The sequence below is a fragment of the Ahaetulla prasina genome, chromosome 11 (genome assembly GCF_028640845.1).
Source record: "Ahaetulla prasina isolate Xishuangbanna chromosome 11, ASM2864084v1, whole genome shotgun sequence".
In the NCBI taxonomy this organism is placed as follows: Eukaryota; Metazoa; Chordata; class Lepidosauria; order Squamata; family Colubridae; genus Ahaetulla; species Ahaetulla prasina.
This window is the reverse complement of record NC_080549.1, coordinates 26,298,412-26,310,752: the sequence shown is the minus strand read 5'-3', so window position 1 is coordinate 26,310,752 and position 12,341 is coordinate 26,298,412.

Genomic DNA, 12,341 nt, shown 5'->3' with positions numbered 1-12,341 from the left:
CATTGCCTCTTCTCTCTTTATCGCTCTTCAATGGCTCAACAGGGAGGCTGAACAAGCTATTCCCCAGAAGAGGCCACAGCTGAGAAGACTTGACTTTGGGCTCCTTGCAGATGCCCTTCCCAGCAAGCCTTTTCTCCTGGACCTCACAGGATGGAAAGAGACCCCCTGAGAAGGCAGCTGCAAAGTTCTCCAGGTCCTAAGCCATGAAAAGAAACGAAAAATGAAAAGTTGGCATCTTGCACTGTACTCGGAAACACACAGCAGCTGAAGTACAATCTGGCATGCACAACTTTGGGGTGGTCACAACTGCCCGTGCTGAGGCCGGTGTCTTGTAGAGCAGGTTGCAATAGTCCAATTGTCAGAAATCCAATAAAAGCAATGCTAATAAGTCCCTCATGGGATGTAACCAGGTTAATCGGTCCTCCTGAAATGAGTAACTAAAAACTGATAGCATCCAACACAGATGATATCGAACTGCAATTGTTCTTTGAAAAATCCCAGAGTCAGTGATCCTTATCCAGGTGCCTCATAAGACACTCTTACAAAGGACCTGGCCATATCCCAAGAGCAGGCTCTCCTCACACGAGGTTTCGCAGCTGGAGCCTTCCAGATTCTCGGAGGGGAGTTCAGGACTGAGCAGAAATGCCCCACACCTCGGGGAAAAAGGCCTTGGCACGGGCCAAGGGACACAAGGCCTTGGCCTCAATCTGCCTGGCTCAGGCCATGCCTCTGATCCCATCATTCAGTGAGTGAAGCACCGAAGCATTAGCACTGACCCAACTGGATTTGCCCCCATGCAAAAGAGCAGCCAAATTTGCAGGGAGCTAGGAGGCCTTTAGTTGCTTTGGTTCCTTTCCTCTCATGGCAGGAGAAAGAGCCCTCTCCTTTTGGGTCTTCTTCTCTTCCTCCTGATTGTAGCCTTGGCAGCCTCCTCCTCCTCCTCCTCCTCCAGGGAGTTTTGCCAACCAACAAGTCTCCTGGTGTTATGTTTATTTCCTGTATCCTTGTTAACTGCTGGGAGGAGGAGGAGGAGGAGGAGGAGGGAAATGAAAGAGGAAGGGGAAGCTGCCGCAGAAGAGAATGAGCAGCTGGTACCTTTGCGCCGCTGAACATAGTTGCCATGTTGCCCTGCCAGCAAAAAGGAGAGGGAGCCACTTAAGGGCCAGGAGGGCTCAGCCAAGCCTTGAAAGAGAGTCTGGAGCTGCAGGCGAGGAATTGGGGTCCATGCTGGCTCTGTTGCCATGAGATCGCCAAGCTAGTTGGGACTGGTGACCTGGGCCTAGGGGTGCCATTTGCTATTTTTAGACCTCCGCAACAAGCAAAATAATAATAATCCCCAAACATTTTATTATTTTATTTTCTATTTGATTTAGAAACAGGTGCCCCATTTCCAGAATAGCTTCTAGAATGAAAGAATATAGTAGGGATATATTAAAAGTAAGAAAGGAAATCGCCTGCCTGAGATAAACAGGCAGACAGCCTGGAACTGGTAAGTCCTAAAAGACAGAGGGGACCCAAACGCCATCTGAGCTGTACCTTCATGGCCACTGGCCTCCCCTTCCTAACTTCTCACAGACTGGTGCACAGCCGAGGGGCCCTTCCCTAGTTGCACTCTTTTCCATGCAGCTCTTTCCTTTAATCAGGGTCCCATAGCACAGAGGTGCCCCCCAGACCATGGGCACAGATGGCAGATGTGGTTCCTTCCAGCCCCCTTTCTACCAATTTACTTTAACATGAACAAGAGGTCAGAGACACGCAGAGCTGCCCCTTGTCCCTCCCCTTCTCCAGAGGACCCGTAGACCCAGAGTCCAGATCTTAGATTTGCTCAGGGCTGCCCCTGAACTCTTCTTCCAGTGGAGGAAGAGCAGAGGAAGGAAAGCGTTTGCTGACTCATAAGGGAGGACAACGTAAAAGTGGGATGGGAAGGCCAGTAGGGAAATGGAAGGGGACGGATTTCGAGGATAGGGCTCATCTCTACACTCACACACACACACACACAAACACACACACAGACAGAGAGAGAGAGAGAGAGAGAGAAAGAGAGACTCTGCACCTGGCAACTGGAAATAGGTTTCAGCTGTGCTTCTCCTTAGCAAGAGGGATGTGGATGAGAACAGATAGCAGAAACCATGTTCAGAAAGCCGGTTCTTTCTTGGGCAACCCCTGGGGAACTTGCGTGGCAGCAGGAGCCACTGTGGTGAGCTGGGCAAGACCCATAGGGCTGTGCCAACGATGCTGGGAACTGGCAGGATCTTCTCTCCCAGCTTCAGTCCTGCCTCACTTTTAGGGTTCTTGTCTCCCTGAAAACCATGGTTTCCTGTCAAGGCTTAGGAGTGGCAGCTGCCTCTGGCCTCACCCATTTGGAAGCATAGCATGGAGAGAAAATGCTTCACTGGAGATACAGCTGCACAGAGGTTAGAATGCAGTGTTGCAGGTTAACTCACTGTTCACTCCAGCAGTTCGATCCCAACCAGTTCAGGGTTGACTCAGGACTTCCATCCTTCCAAGGTGGGTAAAATGAGGATCCAGATTGTTGGGGGCAAGAGGCTGATTCTGTCAACCGCTTAGAGAAGGCTGCAAAACACTGTTCAGTGGCATATAAATCTAAGTGCTACTGTTAGTACTATTGATCTCTTGGTTCCCACTACACATCACCCTCCACTAGAAGCAGCCCCTTCTTTGGGCAAGGCCAAGACTGGAGCATCTCCCAGTTCTGGTGGCAGGGAATTTCCAGGTGAAAGGGAGAGGGGTACCTTGTGGAGATAATAGCAGAAAGCTCTTTGGGAACCTAAGGGAAGAAAGAGACAGAGAAGCGATCTATTCTACAGTTGGCTATCTTTTTCTATCTGTGTGTGTGTGTGTGTGTGTGTGTGTGTGTGTGTACACATCCCATAATGCCTTCAGGACAATGAGCCTTTGAGTTCAAAAGGTGAGCAAGCCCACAAGTTCCTTTTTATGCGCTCCTCCTCAGTCAGGCATGAAAAGGGTTAATGAAATGCACACCCAGCACAGCTGATGCTGGATTATCTAAATTATGTCCAGGGCCATCATGGCCAGGGAAAATGCTACAATAAGTCTGAGAAAAAGCAGGAAGAGAAGAGAACTTTGTCCTGAACTTGGCTCTGGGCTTTTTGCTGTACAACTTTGTGTTTAGAAGGATGCTCCTATTATACCTTTTCTCTAACACCTATGGAGTCCAGGGTCTCTCTTTCCCAGGGAGCAAGCGGTGGCCAGTCTGACAGCTGCTCAGTCCAAGGCATCTTTGTGGATCTCTGGCTCCCCTTCCAAAGCCTTCGTTTGGCTAAAGCTTGTGTTTTTCTCCTGAGCCCCTTTGAGGCTTTGCTGTCTTGGATTTGGGCTGAAACAGTCCTCTGGGCCAGGGGTCTCCAACCTTGGTCCCTTTAAGACTTGTGGACTTCAACTCCCAGCTTTGCTGGCTGAGGGACTCTGGGAATTGAAGTCCACAAGTCTTAAAGGGACCAAGGTTGGAGACCCCTGCTCTGGGCTGAGTCTTTGGTTCATCTCATCTTCCTCATTCTTGAGGCTCAAGAAATTACAATTGTCCTTCTGCAAGACCCTATTTGGACAACTATTAAACAGTTTGCCTCGTTTTTAGAAATGGCTGTGATTTGCAGAAGCCAGTTTTTGACCTCTTTTCATTATTAATTATTTCAGGCTTGGTGGGGGTTTTCCAGTATTTTAAAAGCCGTACTGAGGTTTTATTGATCTGGAGGTGTAAATAAATGCTTTGCTTTGATTTTGCATAACTAGGACAATTGTTCTTGGTGGCTGGGGAAATCGCTCGAAACGGGGAACTTAGAGAAAGGGCCAATCAGAGCCTTCCCCTGCTCAGGCTACCCTCATTTGAAAAGTCCACCATAGCTCCTACCCTCCATGTGGGGATTCAGGATCAGCAAGACAGGAGCTTTGGCAGAAGGCAGGCCAAGAATCCAGGCAGGGCTCTCTCCCAAGGCTTTCCAGAGTCCTCCCTGAGTTGTGGATCAGAGCCCTTTTTGAGCTTCTGGCCAAGCCCGAGCCTAAGCCAAAGGACCACTGTTTCTTGGGTCCTGGGATCTATATTTCCCTGGGCTGAGCTTGGCTGACCTTTGCTTACCTCCTCAAGCTGACAGGGAAGTCTCTTTTGGAGGAACATGTTTCCCTGAGATGCCTGGCTTTGATCTTCTGGCCTTTTGTGTTGGGGGCATCCTGGCGACCATGACTGAGATGGTCCTTGAAAACTGTGAAGGGTCTTTCTGTGCCTGAAGCACCAGGGGGAGCGAACTCAACCCCTGCCCCATCAATCACTGTGAATGATTATGGCCCTGATAATGACCTCTGCAGACAGAAGTCCTCCCAGACAGCCTTGTGTGGCCAAGACAAGGAAGGTGCTGAGGAGGCAAGTTTGAGAAACAGCAATGCAGGGCAAGCTCCCTCTTCCATCCCCATACTTTCATTACAGGAGTCTACCGAGAAGGGCCCACTCCTTGGCAAGGCTGCCAACCAGGTGACCTGAAACAACAAATCTGGCACTTCAGAGAGAAGCAACTTTGTGCAATCATGCCCCGTTTCTCTGCCTGCCTGAAAGAAAGCAAAGTAAGAAGCCGGAAGGGTAAAGTGCATGTGATGCCCCAGAGGAGGGAGGGGAGGGGAGGGGGAGAGGGAAGTTTGTGTGTTGTTACCAAGACACAGTCTTTAGTTTTAAGTACAGTCTATGTGATGTAAATTAGCAGCCAGCCAATCAAACAGTCCAAAATCAGACCATGACTCAGAAGTAGACAAAAAAACAACATCCGTACTAATTCGCATCACATAAAAAGATATTGAAAGACCAGTGTTCTGACAGACAAGCACAATTCAAAGCACACTGACGATGTCTCCTGGAATGGTGACAAAATATTTGCAACCAAATTGCCAAGCTCAGAGCTCAAATCAACAGCCCAACTACCAACCTGAGAAACTAATATTCAAATACATTTTAACTTAGTTCTTGTGCCAAAAAGACAGTGATAGATCTCCAATTCATCAGTTCTCAGAGGAGCCACATTGTGTTTTGTGAATTCCATCACTAAAATCTTCTTTAGTTGCATTAATCAGAAGTCCAGTGGCATTCATACATCTAGATTATTTTCCTCAATAAATAAATGAACAAGTAAAATGTTTTTACTTATTTGTTTATTTGGTTAAGCTGCTTCCTAGCTCTTTGTCCAGTGCTGGGTATGCCATGCAAACCCAGCTGAGCCCCTGGTCAAGTGGGCATCGGGCATGCTCAGGCCTGCCAGCTCTCTTCTTGTGTAACAGGGGAGGAGGAAGTGGAGCCAGGGGTTCTAAGAATAATGGTCCTGGAGGGATTGCAGCTTCCAGCAATACTGGAATCAGGAATTCATTTGTCACTATGGACTGTCACCAGTATCCTGATAATACTCAACTTTATATCTCCATCCTGGTGACCCAAGTGATGTTGTGACGGCCCACTCATGATGCCTGGAGGCTGTGGGGGACTGGATGGGGGATCACAGGCTTTGGATGAACCCTGGCAAGACCAAATCACTTTGGGTGCATGCATGGGGAATCACGATCCAGGATTTAGATATCTTTTATTCCGGATCAGGTGGCACTACCCCAGACAGACCAGGGGTTCTCCTGGACTCATGACTCCTGCTCAAAGAGCGGATAGCAGTTGCGACTAAGAGAACCTTTGCACAACTTCAGATTGTGTGCCAGTTGCAGCCCTTCCTTGATCAGGAGTCCCTGCACTCAGTTACTCAAGCCCTGGCTATGTCACATTTGGACTCCTGCAATGCGCTCTACATGGGACTATCCTTGTAGAGCATTCAGAAACTACAAATGATGCAGAAAGCAGCATCTCAGGCAGTTCTTGGGCCCCAAGAGTGACCCATGTAACATCACTGCTCCACAAGCTGCTGGTCTGCTTCCAGGTACAATCCAAGGTGTTTAAAGCCCTTCATGGTAGGTTACATAGCCGGATCAGTGGTGGGCTGCAACCATTTAACAACCGGTTCTGTTAGCACAGATGCCTAACGTGCTTGCACGCAGTGTTAAAAATATAGCAATTTGAAGTCCAGCTGCTTACCTTCTAAGGCAGCCCCAGTAAGTAGAACAGTCAGTGAAGGCGCAGAAATCAGCTGTGCCGCACGAATCAGCAGTGCCAGAAAGAAGGAAATATAAGAGAGGATGGGGGGGGGGGTGTCAGCTGATCATCGGACCTACCGGTTCACCCGAACTGCAGCAGCCCACCACTGGGCCAGACCCCCTGTGTCAGCAGAGGGGGCTTACTGTGTGCCCTATCAAGGAATTTTAGCCAGCAGGATCCAGGAGAAGAGTCTTCTTGTCTTGGCCATGGCTCCTGCCCTATGGAACATCTTCTCCCCAGAAGTGAGGTTGGCTCCAACTCTTCCAACCTTCCCTAAGAGCCTGAAGACCTGGCTTTGCCAACTGGCTCGGGTCCCCAATGGGGAGCATCACACTGGAGGTGGCTGATTAAGTAAGAGCCAATTCCCCCCTCCCCTCCCTCCAAATCTGGCTCACTCCTTCCCCATCTTATGATTTTATTTTAATGGTACTTTCATTTTATTGAATCAGGAATATTTATCTTTCAGGATGTTAATGTTGTTATGCTGTAAGCTACCCAGAGTTGCTTTGAAACGAGATGGGGGGGGGCAATAAATGTAATAAGGAAACAACTTCCCTTGGGTGAGGGCAGATCCAGCAAGATCCCAGAACTGCTTTCCTGCACTCACTGATGGCCTCTCGGAGCCCAAGATGCATAACAACACACACACCCCACCGGAAACCTCAGCAGAGGATGCTTGAGAGGTACAAGAACAGCGGCTGAGCTTGGATGGTCAACCAACTGGCCAAGAAGAGGACAAGCAGGAGAGGGAGGTGCCTCAGCTGTGCACCCGGTGGGATTAGTGTGGCTTATTCCTTGGCCTCCCTCCCTGGGAGAAAACACTGAGAACAACGTGAAGACCTCATCTCTGCCAGGATTACATGGCGGGGCTATGACTTGACCTCGGAATGGAACACCTCACTGCGGCCAACTCACTTCAGGACAACTCCACACAGCCAACTCACTGTGGGGATAACTCACCATGGGTGGCCTGAGGGAGAACTGGGTGGACGGGTGGATTGGCGAGTAGGTGGGCAGAACACAGAGCAGAATGCATCAGGGCAGGCGGCAGTGTTGGTGGCAGCAGCTCCAACCCTGGCCTGACGGTGGTGGTTGTGGTGGGGTATGTGAAAAGGGGAAGACCTCCTGCTGCCACCCTCCCCACTGCCTGCCCTGACATTCTCTACACTCTGCCCATGGACTCACTTGTCTGCACAGCTCTCCCTCAGGCCACCTGTGGAGTTGCCCCATGGCCCTGTAGTGAGTTGGCAGTGGCAGGTTGGCACAGGCAAGTTGATGGTGGCGAGCTGGCAGGAGTGAGTTGGCTGCACAGAGTTGGCCAAGGTCCTAGACCCCCCTAGACCTTTGAATCCCGGCTGACCATGCCTCTGGTCTCTTCTCTTTGACTGGGCAATTATTTGTCTAATTCCTGGTCTTTCTTCCTCCTTCGCCTGATGCCTTAACCATTAGACCAAACTCTCTCTTGGATTGAGCTGGACATACCCTCACCGTCATAAAACATAGCATGATGCCTTCAGCGAAGCGGGAACTGACAAGATAACATACTAAACATATTTTCCCTTCTGAGAGACTGAAGAGGTTTGGTGCAGGAGGAGAGGGAAAAAAAATTAATGGATCCAAAAGATAGATAGTCCTTCATCGCAAAGGACATGCTTCCTTATCAGAGGTAGGTTAAGGCCTGGAACTTGCTTTCTTGCCCTGCCTTTCAATAAAAGAAACAATTCGATTTATGAACTAGCAATGACTCTTTGTGGGGAAATGCTGTCAACAGACTCCAAAGCATGGATATTCTTTCAGGTTGGCCTCTCTGCTTCCCAAAAGGCTATGGGATAAAATTCATTTATTGCTCCATTATTTTCCGGCAAGAACATGTGGCTGAGTTCATCTGAAAATGAGTGTTCATTGATGTAAACCATCAATACTAATTCCTCTGAATGAAAGGCGCCTAAAATGGATTTGTGTCCTTTTGCATGACCCTCCAATTGCAGGCAGGCAAGGCTTCCAAGTTTGAACGGTTGGGTGACATCACATTTGAAAGTCCTCTGTCCAGGCATGGAAACTGTCCACTTTCTTGCAGTCCAAAAATGGAACGGCCAAGCAAGCTCTGTGTTCCTCTTTTGTGCTTCAATTTTTTTAAATTTTTTTTTTATTTATTAAATTTTTATAAATTTTTCTCCTGAAGGACTCAGGGCGGTGTACAGCCAAAGATAAAACACAATACACATATAATTAAAACCAACAATTAAAACCTAGCAAATTACAAAAGGCTGATAATTAAAAATTTAAATTTAAAATTATAAAAGAATTAAAAAACCCAATAAAAACCCCAGTTTAAGATTAAAACTCTTAAAACCATTATGCCAGTTTAACCTTGGCAACATGCTTTTGGGTCTGTTGGTCACTGGGCAAAACTGTTGGGGGGATCTAAACCCAACTGGCAGTGTGGGGATTCCTTCCATACCTCTGGGAACCTTGCTTGGTAGCATCAGTTCTAGCCAAGAGGCAGGAAGACTGGCAGATGCAATATAAGTCATGTAACAGATTGTGCCTAAGAAAGGGAAGCCTCTTGCCAGAGCCAAGACTTGGGAGGAGCCCATTGGACCATCTTCCCCGTTGACCTTCCAGCTCAGGACAAACCTCCTTCTCAACCTCCCAGGTGGGCTGAATGGACCTCCCACTGATCCTCCTTCTGCAGCTGCTCTCTCTTCATTCCTGCCCCCGTCCCCACTTGGGTCTCCCAGCCCCCTGGCAGAGATGCTTGATTCTGGATTCCCCAGATGACATATTCCTTCCCCAGAGCAGGGGTCTCCAACCTTGGTCCCTTTAAGACTTGTGGACTTCAACTCCCAGAGTTCCTCAGCCAGCTTTGCTTTGCTGGCTGAGGGACTCTGGGTTTTGAAGTCCACCAGTCTTAAAGGGACCGAGGTTGGAGACCCCTGCCCCAGAGGGCTTTTTTGCCCAAACGTCCAAGCCAGCTTTGGCGTTATACCCAAGATCAGGCCCTTCAGGCTGGGAGTGAAGAGGTGGGCAGAAGAGAATTCAATTCTGTAGCCTCTCCAATCCAAGCCTTTTCTTTTAGCCAGGGTTTGCTTCTGGATGTCTAAATCTATGTGGGGAGGAAATCTAGCCTGGAGCTGACAGGGTTGTCTGGAGCAGAGAGCAGGTCAGATGAAAGGGGGGAGGGCTGGGAGAGGGTCCTGCTCTGTTGAGGGAGTTGACACCCCCCCCTCAATACCATAGGATAAGGCAAGCCAGGCTGTCTGCACCAGGCTGAGACTGACTGGGGGCCAAGATCATTTATTCATCTATAATTGCTTGTCTACCTGTCTTAAAACTCCTGCTGGATATGAAGAATTCCAGTTAGGCTGTGGGAGGAGGTAATTATCTGGCAATTTCACTACGCAATCAATTCTGCAATACAGATACGTTTATGGGGGTGGGGTTGTTCCTGCCTGGCCAGGAGGAGTGATGAGGTGAGGAGACCAGCAGGGGAAGAATCTGGGGGGGCAGCCCTTTCGTGAAAAGCAGCACCCCCGGAAGCATTTCCTGGGGAGGCCAAGAGTCTGGAGTACACTGGACACCCTCCAAGAGCTGCATTTTGCCCCACTGCATGGCTCCCTCACCCTCCTGCCTGGGAGAGAGGGAGGGAGGGTGTTTGTTCCTAGGCAGAGCTGGATTGGCAAACTCTGGTGACTCAGTTGCAGGCAGTCCTGGCTGTGGGTCAGAGGGCGAGCGTGGAGAGCCGGCTTCTGCTGCGTCTGCTGCCCATGGGACACGCAATGTAGCCCTGGAAGGGATCCTGCCCTGCTTCCCTCATCAGCCATTCTACAATGTGATCCACCAGGTCGGTTCTTCCCTCCCACCCCACAGATTAGCCAGGCATCTTTTGCTGCCATTGATCCCCTCAGTGGTGGAAAAAAGCAACAGACAGAGAAGGAGATGGCTGGAGGGAGTCACTGAAGCAGTTGGCATGAGCTTCAATGGACTCCACAGGATTGCAGACAACAGGAAGGCCTGGAGGAATGTTGTCCATGGGGTTGTGATGGGTCAGACACAACTTTGCAACTAACAACAACAAAGCGGTGGGGGCGGGGTGCAAAAGGGATTGAGACTGAGCCCTCTTGTTTCTTTTCTACTCAAAAATCAAAAGTGAAGATTTTGTGACAAAGCCATTATGACGCATACTAGTTTCCAAGCTCAGGGGGCCAGAGCTGTTCATGATCTGGAGCAGCAATTAAGAGAGGCCTCCAAAACCAGGATTGAAAAAAGGGTCGGTTTAAAAGCCACGGCGATCTTTCCAGATGGATCTTGGGGGGCTTTGCCGGGTGGAGGGTGGAATGCTCTGCGCATGTTAAATGCATCTGCCTCCTCTGCCTCCCCTTAGTTCACGGCCTATTATTTCCATTTCCCATTTGGGCTTTTAAATGGAAGTTACATGGTTGTCCCAAAGGTCCTTTTTCAAGATCCATCTAGACTTTTTCTGGTTTTCCTTTGAAGATGTTTCGCTTCTCATCCAAGAAGCTTTGGTCCGGTTGCCTCTTGAAAAAGCACCTTTGGGACCACCATGACCTGGATGACTGAGAATCTCCATAGACAACATGGGTGGAGAGGACATATTTGGCTGCCCCCCCCCCCGAGGATTGCCTCACCTTCCCGAGAGCGCTTGCAGCATTTCTCCTCACAAGAGGTTGGGGAGCTTCAGAATTGCAATTCTCTACCACCAAGCGTGTCTGTGAGGAAAGGCAAATCCTGCATAACTGTGAAAAAAGCATTCGGAACTGAAGAGGCTATTCAGCCGCTCTTAAACTTTGCGGCACCTGAGCAAAAACTGTGGCCACAGCACAAACCGTGTGGCAAATGCAATCTGGGCTTGCTTTGCTCCCTGTCCTTGAGCAACGGAGCCCAGGAACTGGGGGGAGGGGGGAAGGGGAGGGAAATGATGCCAACTTTGGATCCCTAAATACATTTTACCATTATAAATTAATTACCTACACACGCATACATAAAGAGATGCTCCTTTGCACCTTGGCTCAATGGCTTCATGCTCCTGCTGAGTGAAATCCAGTGATCCAGAGGTATTACTTTCTTTCCTTTAAGGTGTATCCTGCCTTTCCTTCAGGCAGGCAAGATCTTCCAAGAGGTCTTCTTACCTCAACCCTCTGTGGTAAGAAAGAGAACTGACGCTGCATCACCGAGGGAGCCTCTCTGGTCCGGCACCTCCCAGGCTCTCCCAGACGCATCTCTTCAGAAGCTGTTTTGAGTGAGGCTTTTAATCCTGAGGTCACCCCCCCCCCCATTCAACCACAGAAAATTCGCTGAAGCAGGTTTTGTTTTATAACACAGTTATAACAGAGTTGGGAGGGACCTTGGAAGATTTCTCCAACCCCCTATACCCGTGGATGGCGAATCTATGACACACGTGCCACAGGTGGCACACAGCACCCTCTTTGTGGGTACATGAACCGTCACCCCAGTTCAGCTCCACCAATGCATGTGGGCCTCCCACTGACCAGCTGGTCATCAGGTCTCTACCATGCATGCACGGGTGAGGGGCGCGTGTGTGTGTGGGGTACATGGGCATTGCATTTGGGGGTTCGGGCGCATACGCTTTGGGCACTGGGTCCAGAAAAGATTAGCCATCACTGCCCTATACCATCCCAGACAAGTGGCTGTCCAGGCTCTTCTTAAAAGCCTTCAGTGGTGTTCTGGGAAAGCTGGAACTGAAAGGAGAAGCTGGGGTGTCGTCCTTGGGCCAGGATTTAGAAGAGGGGTGACCCTCTGCAGTCCCAGGGTCCCCTTTGGGTGGCATTCAGCTCTGGTTAAGGGCAGCCAAATCCTGTCCCCCTGCTTCAAAACTCACAAGTTATTCTTTCAGGGTCGAACTTTTTGAAAGAGGCATTAAACACACCAACTTTCTAGTGCCGTTTCTCAGACCTGTTGCTAAAGGAAGGCGTAACTGACAGCCAACTTCAACCAGCAAATTGCTCCCAATGGCTCCCACTCTTCTCATTTATAAAACATGCTGACAGAGTTTAAGGAATAACATATAGGGAACTCCCCTGGAAAGGAAAATAAGCACTGGCCTTATCTAAACTCTTTTATCTTTCCTTGAAGTTATTCAGATGTTTTATTTGGGAATCTGTTTGAAATAGTTTTGACAGGAAATTTGAGAACAATCTGCAGAAGATTT